The sequence below is a fragment of the Odocoileus virginianus genome, chromosome 16 (genome assembly GCF_023699985.2).
Source record: "Odocoileus virginianus isolate 20LAN1187 ecotype Illinois chromosome 16, Ovbor_1.2, whole genome shotgun sequence".
NCBI classification, from domain to species: Eukaryota; Metazoa; Chordata; class Mammalia; order Artiodactyla; family Cervidae; genus Odocoileus; species Odocoileus virginianus.
The window spans coordinates 42426532-42450420 of NC_069689.1; the positions used below are offsets into that span (position 1 = coordinate 42426532).

At 39.4% G+C, this 23889-nt stretch overlaps 1 protein-coding gene and 1 pseudogene across 1 annotated transcript in view; both read left to right on the forward strand.

Annotated features, from left to right (window-relative positions):
• GABRG3 (gamma-aminobutyric acid type A receptor subunit gamma3) overlaps positions 1 to 23889 on the forward strand; it is an 833077-nt gene that overhangs the window by 695406 nt on the left and 113782 nt on the right. The gene's annotated exons all lie outside the window — the stretch shown is intronic.
• LOC110145482 (ribonuclease P protein subunit p20-like) lies at positions 17225 to 17798 on the forward strand (annotated as a pseudogene).

Below are 23889 nucleotides of genomic sequence, written 5' to 3' on the forward strand. Positions count from 1 at the left end.
AACTTCTCCACAGGTGTCATGGTGGTAAAGGTGAAAAATGACATCTGTGTTTAAATATTAAATGTTAATAAGGTTAAAAGAATGAAAGATCATAATCATTAAATAAATCATGGAGACAGCATATAATGGGGAATGTTTGGGGAAGCATTTACCCAAATTTGAGTCACTTACATTAATAATATAATTACATCCCTGAGAGTTTATAATAAACCAGCAAATCTTTGTAGTGTAAGGCAGACCATGGGGTGCCTTACAATGGGGTGATTGTTCTAATATTTAAATGCCAAGTATTAATGCTGTTATTACTTTCCTGGTGTTCTAGGCAAAATTATATTAAACAAAAGGAAATGTGAAGGCAGGTTGAACACAACTGGTTTTAAAATATACAATAAGATCACTGCTATATTTAAAATAAATAATCAACAAGGGCCTACTGTATAGCACATAGAATTCTGCTAAATGTTATGTGGCAACCTGGATGGGAGGGAGGTTTGGGGGAGAATGGATACCTATATATGTATGGCTAAGTACCTGTGCCATTCACTCGAGACTATCACAGCACTGTTTGTTAATTGGCTATACCCTAGTACAAAATTGCTTGGAAGACAGAAGAAATTAGGACCTTTTTTATGAATAGAAAATTAGTATCTCCCCAAAATTCTTTTACTCACTCATGGCAAACAGAGTCTTCCCATGAAGTCAATGAATATATTGGCATGATAGAAGAATATTCTCCATCTGTTCTTCTTAGCTATTGTTCCTATTTATATATGAAGCTTCATGTCATGTTAAATATTTTCACTGTGTATCCTTTAGAAAATAAGCAAAAATGTATTATAAATAAGTACATTTACATTGAAGAATCAAACTCACTTTTCTTCAACAAATCAGAAGCTGTTTGAAGATAAGAATGAGTGGGCTCCAGAGAGGGACCACTTCCTCCCATGCCTATCTGCAATAGCTCAGAATGTCCTAAGTCTTATTTCCTGCTGGAAGGTCCTTGATTAGTTATTTATGGTCACTCTTTTGCACACTCCTTCAGTTCTCTTTCCCCTTTCTCTTGCATGAAACACAACCCTAGTTAAATCCAGCCCTTTGTCTACTCTACACTTGGGCCCAAGCAGCATTATGGGGCAAAAAATAAATAAATAGAAACACACCACTTCCATGACCTATCTCAATTTAAGTCCTTGGCCATGAATTTCAAGTGAGCCTTAAGGTAATCATATTGTATTTTGCTAGTCCAAAGTTTTTCAACCTTTACTCATTACATTTTATTCATTGTGTATTTTTTAAACTTTTTTTCATTATTATATCCCTTGGAATATTAATACTACAGATATTCTTACATAGTTTTTCATGTTCCATGGCCTTTTGGAGGGCTACACATGGTAATGCCCAAGATTTTTCATCTCCCGCCAAAAGCAAAATTTTCCTCCCTTAGGGGTAATATCACTTCCATTAAAATGCAAACTCCAGTCTATTTATTCTCCTGAATTCCTAGATGGCTAGTTCCTATTTTGCTCTTGGTTTCAACCTCTGACATCTCTACCTTCTTCCTGACTTTCCACTGGTGATCTTGCCACTACTTCTCCCTAAAATGCTAAAGCACTCAGAGAACATCCAGCATGTTTGCTTACCTGTCCATGCAGAGTACTGCAGATGAGCACCCATTGCTTATCCATATGTGCACTAAGTCCTGCTCCTTCTGTCCTACACAAGAGGCTGCTCCCATACATCTCCCTCTCTCTTCTGCCACATTTTTACTCTACAGTGTCATTACCTCTAAAATTTAAAAACAAGCTGCTGTTTCACAAAAAGTGAAAGAAAAAAAAGTTTATTCCGGTTGGGTCTCCAGTAGGCAACAAAGGACACATACAAAGTGGGTAGCTAGGAAGAATTTAATAAAAGGAAGGAGCTATTTGCTGCTGGCAGATCTTAGCATATATTTCAATAAGACATTATGGTAGGCAGACTAACAGCTTCCAAAGAGGTCTATGTTTAATCCCACAAATCTGTGAGTACATCATGTTATATGACAAATGGCATTAAGGTTGCAGATGGAATTAAGGTTGCCTTCCAGCTGACTTTCAGATGGAGATGCATCCTGGATTAGGACCCAGTGTGAGAGATTGGCAGAAGAGAGTTAGATGGATACAACTCCCAAAGAAAAGCACAGAGAGTTACAAAGCTGCTGGCTTTGAAGCTGGTGTAACTGGGGCATCAGCCAAGTAATGTAGGTGGCTTTAGAAGATGCAAAGAGCAAGAAAATGAATTCTAGAGCTTCTGGAAAGGAACACAACCCTACTGATTTTAGCCAAGCAAACTACATGCCAGTCTTCTAAAGAACTGCAAAGGCAATAATTTTTGCTGCTTTAAACCACTAGGTGGTCATTTGTTGCAACAGCAATAGGAATATACAGGCATATTGTTGTAACCTTGAATTAGTGATACTGTGGAGCAGTTACCACTTCATGGCTGAAGAAACAAGAAGAGAGAGTGGTTACTGGAATTTGGAAAAATAGTTTCCATGAAAGGATTTCTGCATTTGTTGCTTTGGCAGAATATCCATCCAACCTGCAGCCCCAAGGCAGGTAAGCTAAAAATAAATGCCATAACCTCTCTCTCCTCACAGTATCTGATCCTTCCCCGCAGTTGTCGAACTCAATCAGAAGCTGAAGCTTGAGAAACATCTATTGTGGTCCAGGAAACCCAGCATGCTAGGCATAAAGCTGGTTAAAAATAGTAGAAGGAAGATTTGAAGGGGCAACAGTTGCCCAACACAGTGTCATTCCCATTCTGCTTCCTCCACATGCTACTATCCTATTTGTTTGTGCCCTTTGAAGCAAATCCTTCTGAAGAATTGTCTAGTCTCACTGACTCCAGGGCCTCTACTTAAGCCCACCTCAGTGGGCTTTCATTCTCACTTCTTAACCAGCACTGTTCTCAGCACCTGCCAGAGACTTCTACATTGCTTCTGTCACCATTATTCATCTTCCTCTCTTTTTTCTCTTCTCTTGTCTCCTAGGACACTCCTCTCTTGAATATTCTCCCACTTCTGTATCTTTCTCTGCATTTTAATGTTGTACCTTTGCCGTCTCCACATTATACTCCTTTAGAAGTGCCCCAGGTCTGTTTTCTATCTGTACTCACTTCCCCCTGAGACCCATCCATCCTTCCATGATATTAAATTACAAAATTACATATGCAGCCCCAGATCAAATATCTCAGAAATTCCAGCCTTGTGGATCCAATTGCTTGTTCCTTACATGTCCCAAATCAATGCCAATAAGTATTTCCCATGTAGCCCTCCCCTGTCAGATGGTGGCTCCCCCATCATTGATGTGGTTAATCCAAAACTCTCAAGGTCCTCATTAACTGTTCTCTTTTTCTTATATTTCATAACTAATGTATCAGAAAGTGCTGTTGACCATATTTTATATATGATGATTTTCTGACAGTTTTACTGATCTGAGTCACCATAATCTCTTACCTCAGTTATAGCATTAATCTCCTAATTTGTCCCTTTGGTTCTAGCTTTGACCACCTACAGTCCATCAAAAGATGATTCTTCATTACTAAAGTTGACATTTCTCTGCTCAGAACCTTCCATGACCACCCCCCCTTCTGCTTAGGGCAAATGCCAGAATCTTTACAAAACTCTATACAGCTCTACATGATCTAGCCTATGATGGTTCCCCACGTGTCACCCACCACTTTCTCTCTGACTCTGTTTCAACCTTACCAATCATGGTCTCACTGTATGGTTTTGGACAAGCTATTTTCTATCTGTTCAATTGACACCCTTCCTCAGGGTTTCTGCCTGACAAACTACATCATGCTTTTTTAAAAATCTAGTCTCAGGAAATATCTTCTCATTGCATCTTATCCTGACTACCTTATTAGGACTCTCAACATTCACAAGCTGATCTTATCTACCATATAACTGTATGTATTTATTGTATTTATGTTTTGGTCTTATTCCATGCAGGGGAACATTTCCATGTCATTAACTGATTTATATGAAGTACATATATGGGAGTTGACTCCTACTGATACACTCCTAAATGAACTGGAGAAAAAAGTATTTGAGTCAAGGAGATCATTTAGGAGGGATGATACAAGAAATCATGAGCTTTGAGTCAGAAAGAGGCAATGGGAAGAGAAAGAAAGTAATATATTTAAAAGACTTTCTGTCAGTCAAATGAACAAGTCTTGTAAGTGGCATGGTATATGGATTAGACAGATTCCAAAAGCAAAAGAGAAAGAAGTAAGGCCTTTGGAACAATATGTGAGCAGATAAGTAAAATGACATTGGGCACAAGTTGAGGAGAATCAGGATTTGTTCCAGATTCTGGAGGAAAATTCTTATCTAGGTTGTTGTTGTTCAGTCTCTAAGTCATGTCCTGACTCTTTGCAACCTCATGGACTGCAGCACACCAGACTCCTCTGTCCACCACTATCTCCCAGAGTTTGCTAAAATTCATATCCATTGAGTCAGTGATGCTATCTATCCATCTCTTCCTCTGCCACTTCCCTTTCAATCTTCCCCAGCGTAAGGGTCTTTTCCAATGAGTTGGCCCTTCTCATCAACTGGCCAAAGTGCTGGAGCTTCAGCTTCATAAACAGCCCATCTAATGAATATTCAGGGTTGATTTCCTTTAGGATTAATTTATCTGATCTCCTTGCAATCCAAGGAAGCCTCAAGAGTCTTCTCTAGCACCACAATTTGAAAGCATCGATTCTTTGGCAATCAGCCTTCTTTATGGTCCAACTATCACATCCGTTCATAGCTACTGAAAAAATCACATGTCTGTTAGATTCTCAGTCATGTCCAACTCTTTGAGACTCTATGGACTGTAGCCTGCCAGGCTTCTCTGTCCATGGAGTTATCCAGGCAAGAATACTGGAGTGAGTTGCCATTCCTTTCTCCAGGGGATCTTCCTGACCCCAGGAATGAAACCCAGGTCTCCTGAATTGCAAGCAGAATCTTTACAATTGGAGTCACCAGGGAGTCCTGGGGGGAAAACCATAGCTTTGACTATATGGATCTTTGTCTCTGCTTTTTAATATGGTGTCTAGGTTGGTCATAACTTTCCTTCCAAGGAGCAAGCGTCTTTTAATTTTATGGCTGAAGTACTGTTCCCAGTTATTTTGGAGCCTGAGAAAAGAATATGTCACTGCTTACATTTTTTCCCCTTCTATTTGCCATGAAGTGAGAGGACTGGATACCATGATCTTAGTTTTTTGAATGCTGAGTTTTAAGCCACTCTCCTCTTTTACCATCATTACAAGGCTCTTTAGTTCCTCTTCAGTTTCAGCCATTAAAGTGGCATATCTGAGGCACTTATCTGAGGCTTTTGATATTTCTCCTTGGTAATCTTGATTCCAGCTTGTGATTCATCCAGCCTGGCATTTCAGACACTCTCTGCGAATAAGGTAGATAAGCAGAGTGACAATGTACAGCCTTGTTGTACTTCTTTCCCAATTTTGCACCAGTCAGTTGTTCCATGTCGAGTTCTAACTTCTGATTCTTGACCCATATATAGATTTCTCAGGAGGCAGGTAAGGGAGTCTGCTATTCCCATCTCTTTAAGAATTTTCCAATTTGTTGGGATGAACATAATCCTACTCTTTAGCATAGTCAATGAAGCCAAATAGATGTTTTTTGAGGGGACTCCCTTGCTTTCTCCATGATCCAATGAATATTGGCAATTTGATCTCTGGTTTTTCTGTCTCCTCCAAACCCAGTTTGTACTTCTGAAAGTTCTTGGTTCATGTGCTACTGAAGTCTAGCTTGACGGATTTTGAGCATGATCTTGCTAGCATGTGTAATGAGCACAATTGTACATTGTGCTCATTGTCCTTTGGCATTGCCCTTCTTTGAGATTGGAATGAAAACTGACATTTTCCAATCCTGTGGCCACTGCTGAGTTTTCAAAATTGGCTAACACAATGAGCGCCCCACTTAACAAAATCATCTTTTAGGATTTTAAATAGCTCAGCTGGAATTCCATCAACTAGCTTTGTTCCTTGTAATGCTTTCTAAGGCCCATGTGACTTTACACTCCGGATATCCAGCTCTAGGTGAGTGATCACACAGTCATGGTTATCTGGGTCATTAAGACCTTTCTTGCATAGATCTGTGTGTTCTTGCCATCTCTTCTTAATCTCTTCTGCTTCAGTTAGTTCCCTACTGTTTCTGTCCTTTATCATGTCCATGCTTGTGTAAAATGTTCCCTTGCTATCTTCAGCTTCTTTGAAAAGGCCTCTAGTCTTCCCATTCTATTGTTTTCCTCTATTTCTTTGCATTGGTTACTTAAGAAGACCTTCTTATTTTTCCTTACTATTCTCTAGAAGTCTCCATTCAGTTGAGTATATCTTTCCCTTTCTCCCTTGCCTTTGACTTGTCTTCTTTCCTCAGCTATTTGTAAAGCCTCATCAGACAACCACTTTGCCTTCTTGCATTTCTTTTTCTTTGGAATGGTTTTGACCACTGGCTCCTCTATATTGTTATGAACCTCACTTTATAGTTCTTTAAGCACTCTGTCTACCAGATCTAATCTTGAGTCTGTTCATCATCTCCACTGTATAGTTATGAGGGTTTTGATTTAGGTCATATCTGTATGGCCTAATGGTTTTCCATAGTTTCTTCAGCTTAAGCCTGAATTTTACAATAAGGAGCTAGTGATCTAAGCCACCGTCAGCTCCAGATCTTGAAGTTGCTGACTGTATAGAGCTTCTCCATCTTTGGCTTCAAAGAACATAATCAGTCTGATTTTGATATTGAATATCTGGAGATACCCATATGTAGATTCATCTCTTGGGTTGTTGGAAAAGGATGTTTGCTATGGCCAGTGTGTTGTCTTGCCAAAACTGTTCACTTTTGCCCTGCTTCATTTTGTACTCCAAGGCCAAACTTGCCTGTGATTCCAGGTATCTTTTGACTCCCTACTTTTGCATCCCAATCCTCTATGAGGAAAAGGACATCTTTTTTGGTGTTACTTCTATAAGGTGTTGTACGTCTACATAGAACTGATCACCGACAGCTTCTTCTGCATCAGTGTTTTAGGCATAGACTTGGATTACTGTGATATGGAATGGTTTGCCTTGGAAATGTTTAAGATCATACTATCATTTTTGAGGTTTCCCCCAAGTACTGCATTTCAAACTCTTATTGATTATGAGGGCTACTCCATATCTTCTAAGGCTTCTTACCTTCTGTAGTAGGTTTAACAGTCATCTGAATTAAATTCACCAAGGCCCATCCATTTAAGTTCACTGATTCCTAAGATGTCTATGTTCAGTCCTATCATGTTCTGCTTGACCACATCCATTTACTTTGATTGATGGAACTAATATTTCAGGTTCCTATACAATACTGTTCTTTCATCATTGGACGTTAATTTCACCACCAGATACACCCAAACTGAGTGTCATTTTCACTTTGGCCCAGACACTTCATTCTTTTTGATGCTATTATTAATAGAAATTGTCCTCTACTTGGGAGAAGGCACTGGCAATCCACTCCAGTACTCTTGCCTGGAGAATCCCATGGACGGAGGAGCCTTGTAGGCTGCAGTCCATGGGGTCGTGAAGAGTCGGACATGACTGAGCGACTTCACTTTCACTTTTCACTTTCATGCATTGGAGAAGGAAATGGCAACCCACTACAGTGTTCTTGCCTGGAGAATCCCAGGGACGGTGGAGCCTGGTGGGCTGCCACCTATGGGGTCACACAGAGTCGGACACGACTGAAGTGACTTAGCAGCAGCAGCAGCAGCCCTCTACTCTTCCCCAGTAGGATATTGGACACCTTCCAACCTGGGAGTCTCATCTTCCAATGTCATATACTTTTGCCTTTTCATACTGTCCATTGGGTTCTCCAGACAAGAAGACTGAAGTTGGTTGCCATTTCCTCCCCCAGTGGACCATATTTTGTCAGGAATCTTTACTATGACCTACCCTTCTTAGGTAATCTTGCATGTCATGGCTCATGGCTTCATTTAGTTATGCAACCCATTCATCACAACAAGGCTCTGACCCATGAAGGGGTTGCACAATGGTAAATATGACTACAAGTCTAGTAGGTTCTTGTCCTGCTCTTTTAACTTATATGCAGAATACTTCATGCGAAATGCTGGGCTGGATGAAGCACAAGCCTGAATAAAGATTGCTAGGACAAATATCAACAACCTCAGATATGCAGATGACACCACACCACCCTTATGGCAGAAAGTGAATAGAAACTAAAGAGCCTCCTGATGAAGGTGAAAGAGGAGAGTGAAAAATGTGGCTTAAAATTTAACGTTAAAAAAACTAAGATCATGGCATCCGGTCCTATCACTTCATGGCCAATAGATGGGGAAACAATGGAAACAGTGACAGACTTTATTCTCTTGGCCTCCAAAATCACTGCAGATGGTGACTGCAAGTCATGAAATTAAAAGATGCTTGCTCCTTGGAAGAAAAGCTATGACAAACCTAGATGGCATGTTAAAAAGCACAGACATTACTTTGCCAACAAAGGTCCATATAGTCAAAGCTGTGGTTTTTCCGTTAGTCATCTATGAATGTGAAAGTTGGTCCAAAAAGAAGCCTAAGCACCAAAGAATTGATGCTTTTGAACTGTGGTATTGGAGAAGACTCTTGAGAGTCCCTTGGACTGCAAAGAGATCAAACCAGTCAATCTAAAGGAAATCAATCCTGAATAATCATTGGAAAGACTGATGCTGAAGCTGAAGCTCCAATACTTTGGCCATCTGATGCAAGGACCTGACTCATTAGTTTCCCTGATGCTGGGAAACATTGAGGGCAGGAGGAGAAGGGGAGAGGATGAGAGGGTTGGATGGCATCACTGACTCGATGGACACGAGTTTGAGCAAGCTCCAGGAGAGGGTTGAAGGACAGGGAAACCTGGCATGCTGCAGTCCATGAGGTCGCAAAAAGCTGGACATGACTGAGCGACTAAACAACAATTGGTAGGTTCATCAACCATATCCAAAATGGGGCTGAACAAGTTAACATCATTAGTCTGTGGTAGAATCATGCTGATAGGGTCCTTAAAACAAGGCACATCCAGAGAGTGAGACCTGTCAGAACAGACCTAGATAAAGCAGATTTTATAATAATGCCTGCCGGAAACTGGATCCCTCTCTTCATTGTTCCAAGCCTGTGAATATTTTTTGCCTTAAGGAAATAGATTGCACCTGCATTTCCAGAGAGATTCCTGGAATCTTTCAGGACATGAGTTTGAGTAAACTCCAGGATTTGGTGATGGACAGGGAGGCCTGGTGTACTGCAATCCATGGGATCGCAAAGAGTCAGATACGACTGAGCAACTGAACTGAACTGAACTAATTCTTAGATTCAATTATCTATTAATTCATTTAGTTGCAAAAAATGTTTCATGGAAAAGTTAGAATGTGTTGGACACTTCTTGACCCTAGAGAGCTTCCAAACTAGAGCACAGAAGACAAGGAATTAGAATTTACTGAGAGATATGTCAATATAATGTGTCCCAACAATTGCTGCAGAAGCACGGAAAGGAGGAGGTCTCAGTTCTGGCACCCTATGGAAAAAATCACAATGATCAGGATTCTTAGCTGCAGGCCAGAGTATCCTAATGAGGTACCAAAGTTGGTGTTAGCAGAACTGTCTCCTAATCACAGCAATCAATAGGAAACACGCATATTGCACACTCCTGAAGATGTCCAATGTTCCTAAACACAAGGAAGAATTGTGTTGAAAAAATCTGTGTTTAAAACAGCACTCCTCAAATTCCTTTTACCAGAAAATACTTATTTCATGGAATATGGACAATGGCATTATTAGTCTATAAAACATCACTCTGAGCATTTCATTTATGAATGATAATACTGTTTTATGGATTTAGAAGACATATTGAGTATTTCAGTCATAGCTGAGGATAAAATGCAAAAAAAAAATAACCTCACAAAATTCATATACTAGTCAGTAACTAAGTCTATATTTGATTTAAGTAGACTATTTACACGTAAATCCCACATGTATCCAGAAGAGGAAAAGAATTTCATTCTGCCACAGAGAATTTTTCAGATTTATTTCTCATAATACATTTTATTATGGAAAATATTTTTTTCAAATGAGTTGATTTATTTTTACCAATACTATGGCCCATAAAAAATTAAAAATTAAAAGACTCTTGCTACTTGGAACAAAAGCCATGACAAACCTAAACAACATATTCAAAGGCAGAGAAATCAATTTGCCAACAAAGGTCTGTATAATCAAAGCTATGTTTTTTCCAGTAGTCATGTACGGATGTGAGAGTTGGACCATAAAGAAGGCTGAGCACCAAAGAATTGATGCTTTTGAACTGTGGTGCTGGAAAAGGGTCTTGAGAGTCCCTTGGGATGCAAGGAGATCAAACCAGTCAATCCTGAAGAAAATCACCCTGAATATTCATTGGAAGGACTGATGCTGAAGCTGTAGCTCCAATTCTTTGGCCACCTGATATGAAGATCTGACTTATTGGAAAAGACCCTGATGCTGGGAAGGATTGAGGGCAGCAAGAGAAGGGGGTGACAGAGGAAGAGATGATGGGATGGCATCATTGACATAATGGACATGAATTTGAGCAAACTCCAGGATATAGTTAAGGATGGGGAAGCCTGGAATGCTGTAGGGTTGTGAAGAGTTGAACTTGACTTAGTGACTCAACAACAACAACAGCAGCAATTTTTAAAAGTATATACAAAAGTAATACAAAGAATAATCTTTGTATTACTGCATTTGTAAGGAAAACATTCTTTTGGATGATTAAAAAGTCCAATTTGTATGCTTACAAATTAATAGTCTTCACATTCACTGTCAGTCATTGATGGGCATTTAACTACAACGCAATTCTCATAAGCAGGTGGTTGTTGATTATTGACATAATCTGGACTATGTTAATCAAGGAATGGTTTTATTAGTAGAATGTGTTTCTACAAAATAAATAACATAAAAATAAACTCTTTTAGAGATTTCTTTATAAGGTGATCACTTTTTATGTTTTAATATCTCTAAGCATGAAAACAAAACAAGTCCCTATTCTTACAGGAGTTCATCTACTGATAAAAAATATTTGGCTTTTATACTCTTTAAGATGAACATAATTCAGATGGGCTACACATTGTTCAATATGTTTCCTCACATCATTCTTAGCCTCCATCTATGTAAAATCTTTAGAGTGGCTTACAAATATCATTTCAGTTTTGGGAGATCTGATCTGATAGCCCACTTAGGGAATTCCAGGTTATCATATTTTTCTTTCTGTAGAAACTTGAAGTTAAGGATTCATGTCCAGAACTAATGGATCTGAAAAGGAGGTTCTATATTCCCCTTAAAATCCTAAAGTAACATCATGGCAAATGTTCAACTTTGCCTTGTTGATGAGCTTCTTCATAATTCTTTTTAAGTAAACAAAGCATTTTTATTATAGCCATGCATTTATTCATTTAGGCAACACCAATTTTGCAGAGAAAACTTAGCCTCTGGTGACAATTAAGGCTTTCAGGAAAATGTATCAGGAATGAATGAGATTATTTCTAATATATAGAAATTGAGTCCATTGCTGTGGACTCAAAATAGAGTGAGACAGTAGAGTGGGACTGGAGCCCACAAAGAGCTCAAAGTCATGACATGCCTACACACATATCTATATGTTGTTCTATGTGTGGTTTTTTTGGTCATATCCAGCCTGAATTAGGTGTCAACATTTAAGACTATTTAATAAGTATTCATAAAACACAGCTGTGCTTTATGGCATTTCACAATGTGAAAGGTCACCCACAGTGTTCTGATGGCATTTAAGAGGATCCTTGTTAAATAACTTTCTTTTTATAAACAAGTGTTATTCCTTTGTTTTCAATTTCCTAACTCAATCTGCTGCTGCTGCTAAGTCACTGCAGTCGTGTCCGACTTTGTGCAACCCCATAGACGGCATCCCACGAGGCTCCGCCGTCCCCGGGATTCTCCAGGCAAGAACACTGGAGTGGGTTGCCATTTCCTTCTCCAATGCATGAAAGAGAAGTGAAAGTGAAGTCATTCAGTCGTGTCCGACTCTTCACGACCCCATGGACTGCAGCCTACAAGGCTCCTCCGTCCATGGGATTTTCCAGGCAAGAGTACTGGAGTGGGTTGCCATTGCCTTCTCCGTAACTCACTCTAATGATGTCAATAATATGTACTCCTTTTTTCCCAAGGATATTAAAGCAATTGATGTATTATCTTTCTTGCTGGTTCTCACAAATCATCATGAGATATTATTACTCCAAGTTTTTACTTTTTTTTTTTTTTTTAATTGCTGAAGCTTTTTATTATTTTTTTTTCTTTCTCTTTTTTTTTTCCATTTATTTTTATTAGTTGGAGGCTAATTACTTTACATCATTGCAGTGGTTTTTGTCATACATTGAAATGAATTACCCATGAATTTACATGTATTCCCCATCCCAGTCCCCCCCTCCCACCTCCCTCTCCACCCGATCCCTCTGGGTCTTCCCAGTGCACCAGGCCCGAGCACTTGTCTCATGCACCCAACCTGGGCTGGTGATCTGTTTCACCCCAGATAATATACATGTTTCGATGCTGTTCTCTTGAAACATCCCACCCTCGCCTTCTCCCAGAGTCCACAAGTCTGTTCTATACATCTGAGTCTCTTATTCTGAGGAAGCTGTGGTACATATACACCATGGAATATTACTCAGCCATTAAAAAGAATTCGTTTGAATCAGTTCTAATGAGATGGATGAAACTGGAGCCCATTATACAGAGCGAAGTAAGCCAGAAAGATAAAGACCATTACAGTATACTAACACATATATATGGAATTTAGAAAGATGGTAACGATAACCCTATATGCAATACTCCAAGTTTTCAAAAGGGGGTAGATATTATTTAAAGAGAGTAGATAGTGAAATGGAAAAGCATTGAAAAACTTCAGAAGCATGAGGCCAGGTGTCTAGTCTCTAGATATGTTGCCAGCACCAGGTAATTTGAGGTGGACTGTCTTCATTTCTGCCTCACATTGTCATCACAGAGTCTGTGTAAAAATTTCTATCACTCTAACCCTTACCTCCTTTGGATGTGACCCTGGGAAACCACTTTTATTTAATTGGTCCTACTTTTCTCTGTTGGGAAATATGTATATAAAAAGTATTATTTATATCACTCTCAGACTTTTACATAATATAATGAATGTTTATATATTTAAAATTCATAAATACTGTCAAGAGCATGAGTGGCTCCATGAGTTTCCTGGGGCTGCCCTAACAGTGCCACAAACCAGATGGCTAAACAACAGAAATTTACTCTCAGTTTTGAAGGCTGGGAGCCCAAATTCAAGTGCCACCAGTTTGAGCACCTTGAAGCAAATATCTGACCCATATCTCTCTCCTTGGCTTACAGATGGCATTCTTTCTGTGTCCATGTCGGTGTCCAAATTCACCTTTTGTATAAATACATGAGTCATATTGGATTAGGGCTCACCCTACCCTAGTTTGACTTCACTAATTACATCTGCAATGACTGCATTTCCAATTAAGGTGACACTCTGTAGTACTGGGTGTTAAAACTCCAATGTCTTAAAAAAATAAAATAAAACTTTAAAAAACCAAGAGTGGCCTTATCATTGCAACTGAACCTTGACTACCTGGGAGGGCAAAGGTAGTCTAGCAGTTTCCCATGCTTGTTCAGCTGGGACAGCAAGAAGGGACACTTCCAGGTGCTCCATGACCTCATCAAGCAGCCCTACTTGTTTCATTTCAAGTATCCGAGGAGCCTCAGGCCCTGGTGGATGGAAGTGATCTTTCATACCGGTAAAAACACATCCAGCACAGGCAGAATATGTGCTGCAGACCCTGCTTCTCATTTATCAGTGGGACCAGTTGGTGAGGCTGAGATCTTGATATCTGATTGGCCTTATACACCCTTAACCGAGAGATATATTCAAGAGGATCATGAATTTGACTATCACTGCTAACTCCAGGCTCAAAGTTTGGGACCTGAAACAAACAAAAGCTCTGAGAAGATACTAGCCTCAGCTGGGACCCAGTAGAGCCTCCTCAACCCCATGCATTGCAACCCATAACAGTAACCTAGAAAATATGAGGGTTAGTGTTTCAGTTGCATTTGAAGTAAGACTTTCTCTTTATCCTGGATACACTCTTGATACTTGGATTCTCTAGTAGCATTCAAGATCAAAGTCCTCTCTTGCATTCACTGTGAACAATACAGGGTACAGGCCAGTGCTTCTAAGCATGTGGGTGGCCTGCTGACTGGCAGCTTTGTTATCACTTGGAAGCTAGTAAGAAATTGAGACTCCTGGACCTCATCTCAAACCTTTTGGATCAGAATCTCTCAGGGAGGCACCAAGGATTCTGGATTTCACAACCCCTCCAGGTGATTCTGATGATACCAAATTTTGGCATGCTAGGTGAGGTGGACCAGACTGTAGCTAGTGTATGGAATAAAAATCACATTGCTGTAGGATCACAGCCAATGAAGAATAATCTTCTGTTATGACTTCTGATGGTCTCAACAATGTTATGCATTCTTTAGGTTACTGATGCTCTTAAACAGTCTTTGTATAGTCTTCCTGCCTTCCTCAGCTAGTCCCCCAAAGATGACTACAGAAAGCCTTTCCTTTGCAATAGCCAAAAGCCATCTTGCATATTGAAAATTGGAAACTTTAAATCTTTAAATCTTTCCATCTTTCTATCATCTATATATCTACCTATCTATCAAATCCACAAAGTGTAACAAGAAATGCCTCTACTAGACTATTATTCTGACCATTTTAAATGTGTATATCAATACTTTCACTAAATATAAACCTGCAGAGAATTCAAGAAAAATATATTTTGGAATTATTCAAAATATATCAGTGGCAAGACATCTGATCTGGGTTTTTGATAAGTTTTATTTATTTGAAAGAAACCAAATATTTATAGATATGTGTATATGTACAAGTTAGTATATATACATCTATTTCCTTGCTCAGTCAGCTGAGAATTCCTAAAAGCAGATTCCCCAGCATCAATGATTCAAATATTGGTTTTCAATACCATTCTCCAAAAAAAAAAAAAACCCATAAATCATTAAAGAAATAGCTATTTGTAGGACTGGGGCAAAAAATATAGATGAGCCTATAGCATCTTGTAGTGCAAGGAAGAAAGAAAATGCTAACACACACATACAAATAAAACGATGGTGGTATATCAAAGGGACACATGAGCCAACTAAGAGATGTTGCAATTATCAAAGTTGAAAATTTTGAGCAATAAAATAAAGTATGTTATTATAACCCACACAAAATACATATCCATGCATCTCCACTGATACAAATGTGATTAAATAAATAAATAGGAGAAAGGACAAATTTTCTGTGCATAAGAATTCCAAGTAATTTATGCAGATATTAATGTCCAGGCATTAATCTTCTACTCCTCAAGTGTGGACTACTTTTAATGACTTCTGTCCAATGAATACAGAGTAAAAAATGAAGGCAGAGGGTAATTTTACAGAACAGACATCTGACAAATACATTTTCAACCAGGAGATGGAGATAAACATTAACAGTCCTATAATGCTGGTGATACTTATTCTTGATATAATGTGATGAAAATGGCATTGCACCTCTGATGTCTTCCTCCCCAAATCAAATATCCTCGGACTAATAAATAAGAAAACATCAGGCATTCACAATCAAGGAATAGTATACATAACTTACCAATACTTCTTGAAACTGTCAAGGTCATCGAAATAAGGGAAGCTTTAGAAACTGTCAGAACCACTAAAAGCCAATGTAGTATCCTGATTAGGATCTTGAAACAGAAAAGGATATTATGAAAAAACTGTGGAAATCTAAATAAAATATGGTCTTTATCTCAGTATTAGCTCACCAATTGTAACAAATGGACCATATTAATGTAATGTTAATAATGGAAACTAGATGCAGACAATATACAAACTTACAAAACATCTTCACAGTTTTTCTATAAATCTAATACTGTTCTAAACTGAAAGTTTATTTTTAAAAAATCGTTGATTATAAAAGTGAAGTTCTTCTTCCAATGGTTATTGAGTGGCTTGCAGCACACCAAATCTCTCACTGTGTTGAAATGAAAAAATGGATAGGGTAATATTAAAATCTGTTTTAAGACAGGTGTTGAAACAACCATAAGCTGAGGGGACAAAGTCCTGGAGAAGTGGACATCACACAGAGAGGCAAACCCACATTTTATTATTGTTTTATCTTTTGGAACATTTGCAGTGACGTGACTTAGCAGCAGCAGCAGCAGCAGCCGAGCATCTAGAAATAGAATATGAATCAAACAATATAGGTAGAGCCCGGGGGAGGGGGAGGGAAGTGCTATGAACAACTAGCTCCTTGTGTTGGAGTATCAATAAGATTCAATAATTAGAGGCCCTATGGTCATACAGTTAGACTGAGGAATCCCTTTACATAAAAAATTAAGATGAAAGAATCTTTGGGTGGTGATGTGGCAAAGCAATGGCACTACAGCAAGCCCTTCTGGATGAAATTAAAGAAGAACCTGACAATGTTCAAGTGATTCAGTGGTAAAAGACTCCACCTGCCAGAGCAGGAGATGTGGCTTCCGTTCCTGAGTCAGGAAGATCCCCTGGAGGACAAAATGGCAACACACTCCAGTATTCTTGCCTGGAAAATTCCATGGACAAAGGAGCCTGCTGGGCTACAGCCTATGGGGTTGCAAAGAGCTGGACACGACTGAGTGACTAAGTGCACACACACTTTGAATTGAATGAACTTAGGTTCATCCATTCAACAAATATTAATTCAATGTTATAATTATGAGAATAATAATGAGCTAGCAATTTTGTTCATAAGTCATGTTTAACTTTTGGCTAAGTGTAGGCATCATGTTATGGAATTTATTTGTATTAAATAATTTTTCCCATAAATTTAGTCCAGTGGGTTAGGTAATACTATCTTTTTAGATAAGGAAATTGAACCTGAGAAAAATTAAATAATTTGTTCTTAAAAACTAGTATTGCTAGCATTCTGTCATTCCTGCAGTGGACCCTGTTCCTTGCCTTCCTTTCTTACAGCCTGGGGATTGTGGGCAGCGTCTTGTATTCCAGCTGGTTGCTTGAGTGGCCTGGCAGGGGAGTGGGCCAGGAGCGCGTGGAGGACCCTGTGGACTGGAGAGAGGCACGAAGCATGGCCGAAAACTGAGCGCCAGTTGGGGTGGTCAAGGCTGAGCCCGACCCAGTGGAATACACCCTGCGGAAGCGCCTTCCCCACGGCAGACCTGGAGGCCTAGAGACATTTATATCTACAAGAAGACTGGCTTTATGGTCCAGCTGGCCTGCTGCCAGAAACTGCTGGCGGGGGGGGGGGGGGGGGGGGGGTGCGGGGCCCAAGGGTCAGAATGCCTGTACTGAGATCTACATCCACCACTTGGACCTGCCTATCAACCTTGCCATCCACATTGCCCTACAGCTGCAGGCTGGCAGCCTCAGGTCTTTGCACAAGGCTGCCGGTACCTCCACCGTGGGAGCTTGTGGATGAGCAGGAACCAGGGACTGATGCAGGAGAGCCAGTGACCCAGATCCACAAACTCAGCAAACCACGTCTGCATCTTCAGAGTCACACTTAAGTAATTGAAATGAGGCTAGCTCACCTTAAGCACCCACCCGCCAAAAACTAGGTTCATATGTGGCTCTTCTTGTCCTGATTATTGTCATGGACCTTCTACTGGAAAAAGCCTGTCCCATCATAGCTTAGAGAACTCTGAAATTGTGTCTTTTGTTGGGTCCAACCATTGGGTCTTCCTGAATCTCTGTGGTCTGTAACCATTGTCCTATACGATAAAAATTTCAAGTTGTGTTGGTTACTGGCCACCTCACTGCAAAAAAAGAAAAGGAACCAGGAGCACACTTGTTTCTGTCTGCTGTCAGAAGCCATAGTCTCTTCTGTGTTATGTTAACTGTGCTGGGTGTTGAATGTACCGAGGTGGAAAAGCAGACAGAATCCCTGCCTAGAGTGGACATGGTCCTTTCGGTCTAGTGTGGGAGGAGCAGGGATGTTAGACATTAAACAGATTATCACCCCAAAAATATGAAATGATGTATTATGACAAGTGCTGTGAGAGAAAGGGGATGGGAGAGCCTACAGCAAGGAAGCTAAATTCCAGCTGGGGGCCAGGGTTTGAATTCACTATTGTAATTATGTTATATTTTATCTGTACATTTATGAGGGAGAGAGCATGGGTTTCAAACAGACTTAGGTTTGATTCCCATCTGTGCTCTTGGTATTTTTGTGACCTTGCACAAGTTGATGAATGTCTCTAAACCTCACTTTTCTCATCCATCGGCAGCAACTGGTGCCAAGGACAGTGGTAAATTAATGGGGTGGTTTCTAATCTTTGACATTTAATATTCCACAGAAATGGCACAGTAACTTTGGGAAGTGATACATCAGTTATTTTGCTAATTACAGGGAGATTAAAATATAATTACAATTTATTTTCACCATTCCTTCAAAAAAGTAAGACTATTTTTTTTTTAAATTTTTGAGTCATATAATATTGCTTATATGAGGAATCTAGAAAAATGGTACAGATGAACTTATTTACAAAGCAGAAATAGAGACAGATGTAGAGAACAAACTTACAAATACCTAGGCTTAAAGAGTGGGTGGGATGAGTTGGGAGCTTGGGATGGACATACATACACTATTATGTATAAAATAGATAATTAATGAGAACCTACTGTATGGCACGTGGAACTCTGCTCAATGTTATGTGGCAGCCTAGATGGGACGGGAGTTTGAGGGAGACTAGATACCAGTATATGTATAACTGAATCATTTTGCTGTACACTTGAAACTAGCACAACATTGTTGATTAACTATACTCCAATATAATAAAAACTTTAAAAATTTTTTGAAATATGTAAGGCTGACAAAACGTGGTCCACTGGAGAAGGGAATGGCAAACCACTTCAACATTCTTGCCTTGAAAACCACATGAAGAGTATGAAAAGGCAAAAAGATATGACGCTGACAGATGAACTCCCCAGGTCGGTAGGTGCCAAATATGCTACTGGAAAAGAGTGGAGCAATAATTGCAGAAAGAATGAAGAGATGGAACCAAAGTGAAAACAATGCCCAGTTCTGGATGTGACAGGATGGAAGTAAAGTCCAATGCTGTAAAGAACAGTACTGCATAGGAACCTGGAATGTTAGAAGTGAATCAAGGTATATTGGAAGAGGTCAAACAGGAGATGGCAAGAGTGATTGTCAACATTTTAGCAATCACTGAACTAAAGAGGGCTAGGATGTGTGAATTTAATTCACATGACCATTATATCTACTACTATGGGCAAGAATTCCTTAGAAGAAATGGAGTAGCCATCATAGTCAACAAAAGAGGCTGAAATGCAGTGCTGGGAAGCAAATGATCTTTGTTCGTTTCTAAGGCAAACCATTCAGTATCACAGTAATCCAAGTCTATGGCCCAATCAGTAAAGGTGAAGAAGTTGAAGTTGAATGGTTATATGAAGACCTACAAGACCTTCTACAACTAACACCCCAAAAAGATGACATTTTCATTATAGGAGACTGGAATGCAAAAGTAGGAAGTCAAGAGATACCTGGAGTAACAGGCAAACTTGGTCTTGGAGTACAAAATCAAGCAAAGCAAAGGCTAACAGAGTTTTGCCAAGAGAATGCACTGGTCATAGTAAACAGCCTCTTGCAACAACACAAGAGAAGACTCTACACATAGACATCACCAGATGGTCAATATCAAAACCATATTGATTATATGATTTGCAGCCAAAGATGGAGAAGCTCTATACAGTCAGCAAAAACAAGACCAGGAGCTGACTGTGGCTCAGATCATGAACTCCTTATTGCCAAATTCAGACTTAAATTGAAGAAAGTAGGAAAAACCACTAGACCATTCAGGTATGACCTAAATCAAATCCCTTACATTTATACAGAGGAAGTGACAAATAGATTCAAGGGATTAGATGTGATAGAGTGCCTAAAGAACTATTGACAGAGGTTTGTGACATTATACAGGAGGCAGTGATCAAGACCATCCCCATGAAAAAGAAATGCAAAAGGGCAAAATGGTTGTCTGAGGAGGACTTACAAATGGCCGAGAAAAGAAGAGAAGTGAAAGGCAAAGGAGAAAAGGAAATATATACTCATCTGAATGCAGAGTTTCAAAGAATAGCAAGGAGAGATAAGGAAGCCTTCCTCAGCAATCAATGCAATGAAATAGAGGAAAACAATAGAACGGGAAAGACTAGAGATCTCTTCAAGAAAATTAGAGGTACCAAGGGAACATTTCATGCAAAGATGGGCAAAATAAAGGAAAGAAATGGTAGGGACCTAACAGAAGCAGAAGATACTAAGAAGAAGTGCCAAGAATACACAGAAAAGCTATACAAAAAAGATCTTCATGACCCAGAAAACCACAATGGTGTGATCACCAACCTAGAGCCAGACATCCTGGAATGCGAAATCAAGTGGGCCTTAGGAAGTATCACTATGAAAACAATTAGTGGAGCTGATGGAATTCCAGTTGAGCTATTTCAAATTCTAAAATATGATGCTGTGAAATTGCTGCACTCACTATGGCAGCAAATTCGGAAAACTCAGCAGTGGTCACAGGACTGTAACAGGTCAGTTTTCATTCCAACCCAAAAGAAAGGCAATGGCAAAGAATATTCAAACTACCTCACAACTGCACTCATCTCATATGCTAGGAAAGTAGTGCTCAAAATTCTCCAAGCAAGGCTTCAACAGTACATGACCTGAGAACTTCCAGATGTTTAAGCTGGATTTAGAAAAGACAGAGGAGCCAGAGATTACATTGCCAACATCTGCTGGATCATCAAAAAAGCAAGATAGTTCCAGAAAACATCTACTTCTGCTTTATTGACTATGCCAAAGCCTTTCACTGTGTGGATCACAACAAACTATGGAAAATTCTGAAAGAGATGGGAATACCAGACCACCTTACCTGCATTCTGGGAAATCTGTATGCAGGTCAAGAAGCAACAGTTAAAACCAGATATGGAAAAACAAACTGGTTACAAATTGGGAAAGGAGTACATCAAGGCTGTATATTGTTACCCTGCTTATTTAATTTATATGCAGAGTACTGCAAAATGCCAGGCTAGATGAAGCACTAGCTGGAATCAAGATTTCCGGAAGAAATATCAATAACCTCAGACATGAAGATGACACCACCCTTATGGCAAAAAGCAAAGAACTAAAGAATCTATTGATGAAAGTGAAGGAGGAGAATGAAAAGGTTGGCCTAAAACTCAACATTCAGAAAACAGAGATCATGGCATCTGGTCCATCACTTCATACAAATAGATGGGGAAGCAATGGAAGTAGTGACAGACTTTATTTGGAGGGCTCCAAAATCACTGCAGATGGTGACTGCAGCCATGAAATTAAAAGACACTTGCTCCTTGGAAGAAAAGCCATGATGAACTTAGACAGCATATCAAAAAGCGGAGACATTACTTTGCCAACAAAGGTCCTTCTAGTCAAAGCTATGTTTTTTCCAGTAGTCAGTTATGGATGTGAGAGTTGGACTATAAAGAAAGCTGAGCACCAAAGAATTGATGCTATTGAACTGTGGTGTTGGAGAAGACTCTTGAGAGTTCCTTGGACTGCAAGGAGATCAAACCAGTTAATCCTAAAGGAAATTAGTCCTGAATATTCATTGGAAGGACTGGTTCTGAAGCTGAAGTTCCAATACTTTGGCCACATGATGTGAATAACTGACTCATTAGAAAAGACCCTGATGCTGGGATAGATTGAAAGCAGGAGAAGGGGACGACAGAGGGTGAGTTGGTTGGATAGCCTCACTGACGCTATGGACATGAGTTTGAACAAGCTCCAGGATTTTGTGATAGCCAGGGAATACTGGTGTGCTCCAGTCCTTTGGGTCACAAAGAGTCACAAGTGAGCAACTGAACTGAACTGATGGTCAGAGGAAATAAAGGGAAATCAACTCTACACTACATTCAATTTTTAATCTTGATACTGAAAAGGGGTTTAAGAAAGCAAGGAAAATGTCTCTGAGGAGCAGAATAGAGCCTTAACATCCCTCAGTATGGGGGAAAAAATTCATTGAGAGGTACCAAAGAAGAGAAATGAACACCCCAAGGTCTCAGATAGAATTCCTAAAGGATTATCTCCAGAACAAATGTGAAATAGACAAGAAACAAACTTCTCAAATTACAACTCAGCCTTGAATTACCCTAATCCATGACCATGTTGAAGTGATTAGCCCAAAACTTGTTGATCAAAAATAAAAAGAATGAATTACCTTTGAAACATGATATAAAAAAAAATACTATTTTCAGTACAAAATGTGTGCCATTGTCAAATAAGCAAAACCCATAGGAAAAATAATAGGGTATAGACACAGTTCCACAGGTCATTAAGACACTGGAGTTAACCATCAAAGACTTTACTATGAAAATAACTAATATTTTTAAGAGAGGAGAAAAGACTATAAGTGAAAATACAAATAATGTCACCAGAAAACAACTTTAAAAAACATTCCAATAGATTTTTTAATATCAAAAATTTTTTTTGCTTAAAACACCTCACATTTATTATCTTTGTTTTTAATTTATTTTTTATTGAAGGATAATTGCTTTACAGAATTTTGCTCTTTTCTGTCAAACCTCAACATGAATCAGCCATAGATATACATATATCCCCTCCTTTTTGAAACTCCTTCCCATCTCCCTCCCCATCTCACCCTTTGGGTTGACACAGAGCCCCTGTTTGAGTTTCTTGAGCCATACAGCAAATTCCCATTGGCTATCTGTTTTACATATGGTAATGCAAGTTTCCATGTTACTCTCTCCATACAACTCACCCTCTCCTCTGCTTTCCCCTTGTCCATAAGTCTGTTCTCTATGTCTGTTTCTCCGTTGCTGCCCTGTAAATAAGTTCTTCAGTACCATTCTTCTAGATTCCGTATATATGTGTCAGAATGTAATATTTATCTTTCTCTTTCTGACTCACTTCACTCGTATAGTAGGTTCTAGGTTCATCCATCTCACCAGTACTGACGCAAATGCGTTCATTTTTTATGGCTGAGTAATATTCTACTGTGTATATGTACCACGATTTCTTTATCCATTCATCTGTCGATGGACATCTAGGTTGCTTCCACATTTTAGCTATTGTAAATAGTGCTGCAATGAACAATGAGATACATGTGTCTTTTTCAATTTTTGTTTCCTCAGGGTATATGCCTAGGAGTGGGATTGCTGGGTCAAATGTTGGTTTTATTTCTAGTTTTTTTTTTAAGGAATCCCCATACCGTCTTCCCTTATAACTTCCCTCGTAACTCAGTCTTCATACTGTCTTCCCTCATAGCTCAGTTGGTAAAGAATCTGTCTGCAACTCAGGAGACCCAGGTTCAATTCCTGGATTGGGAAGATCCCCTGGAGAAGGAAATGGCAACCCACTCCAGTATTCTTGCCTGGAGAATTCCAAGGACAAAGAAGTCTGGCCATGGGGTCACAAGATTCGGACACAACTTAGCGACTACACCACCACCACCACCACCATACTGTCTTCAAGAATTTTAATTACAAATACAAAAGATAGGGGAGTTCCAAGAAGGTTGAAGAGTAGGTGTATGTGGAGTGCATCTCTCTCCATGACTGCATCAGAAATACATCTCTACTTGCAGCAATACTCACAGAACACTGGCTGAACACTACCAGGAGACCTGATCACCAGAAAGGACCATATAGATCCACATGTAACTGAGTAGGAAGAAGGAGAGAAAGCAGCACCTGATTTGCACCCTGGGGTGAAGAAGGGAA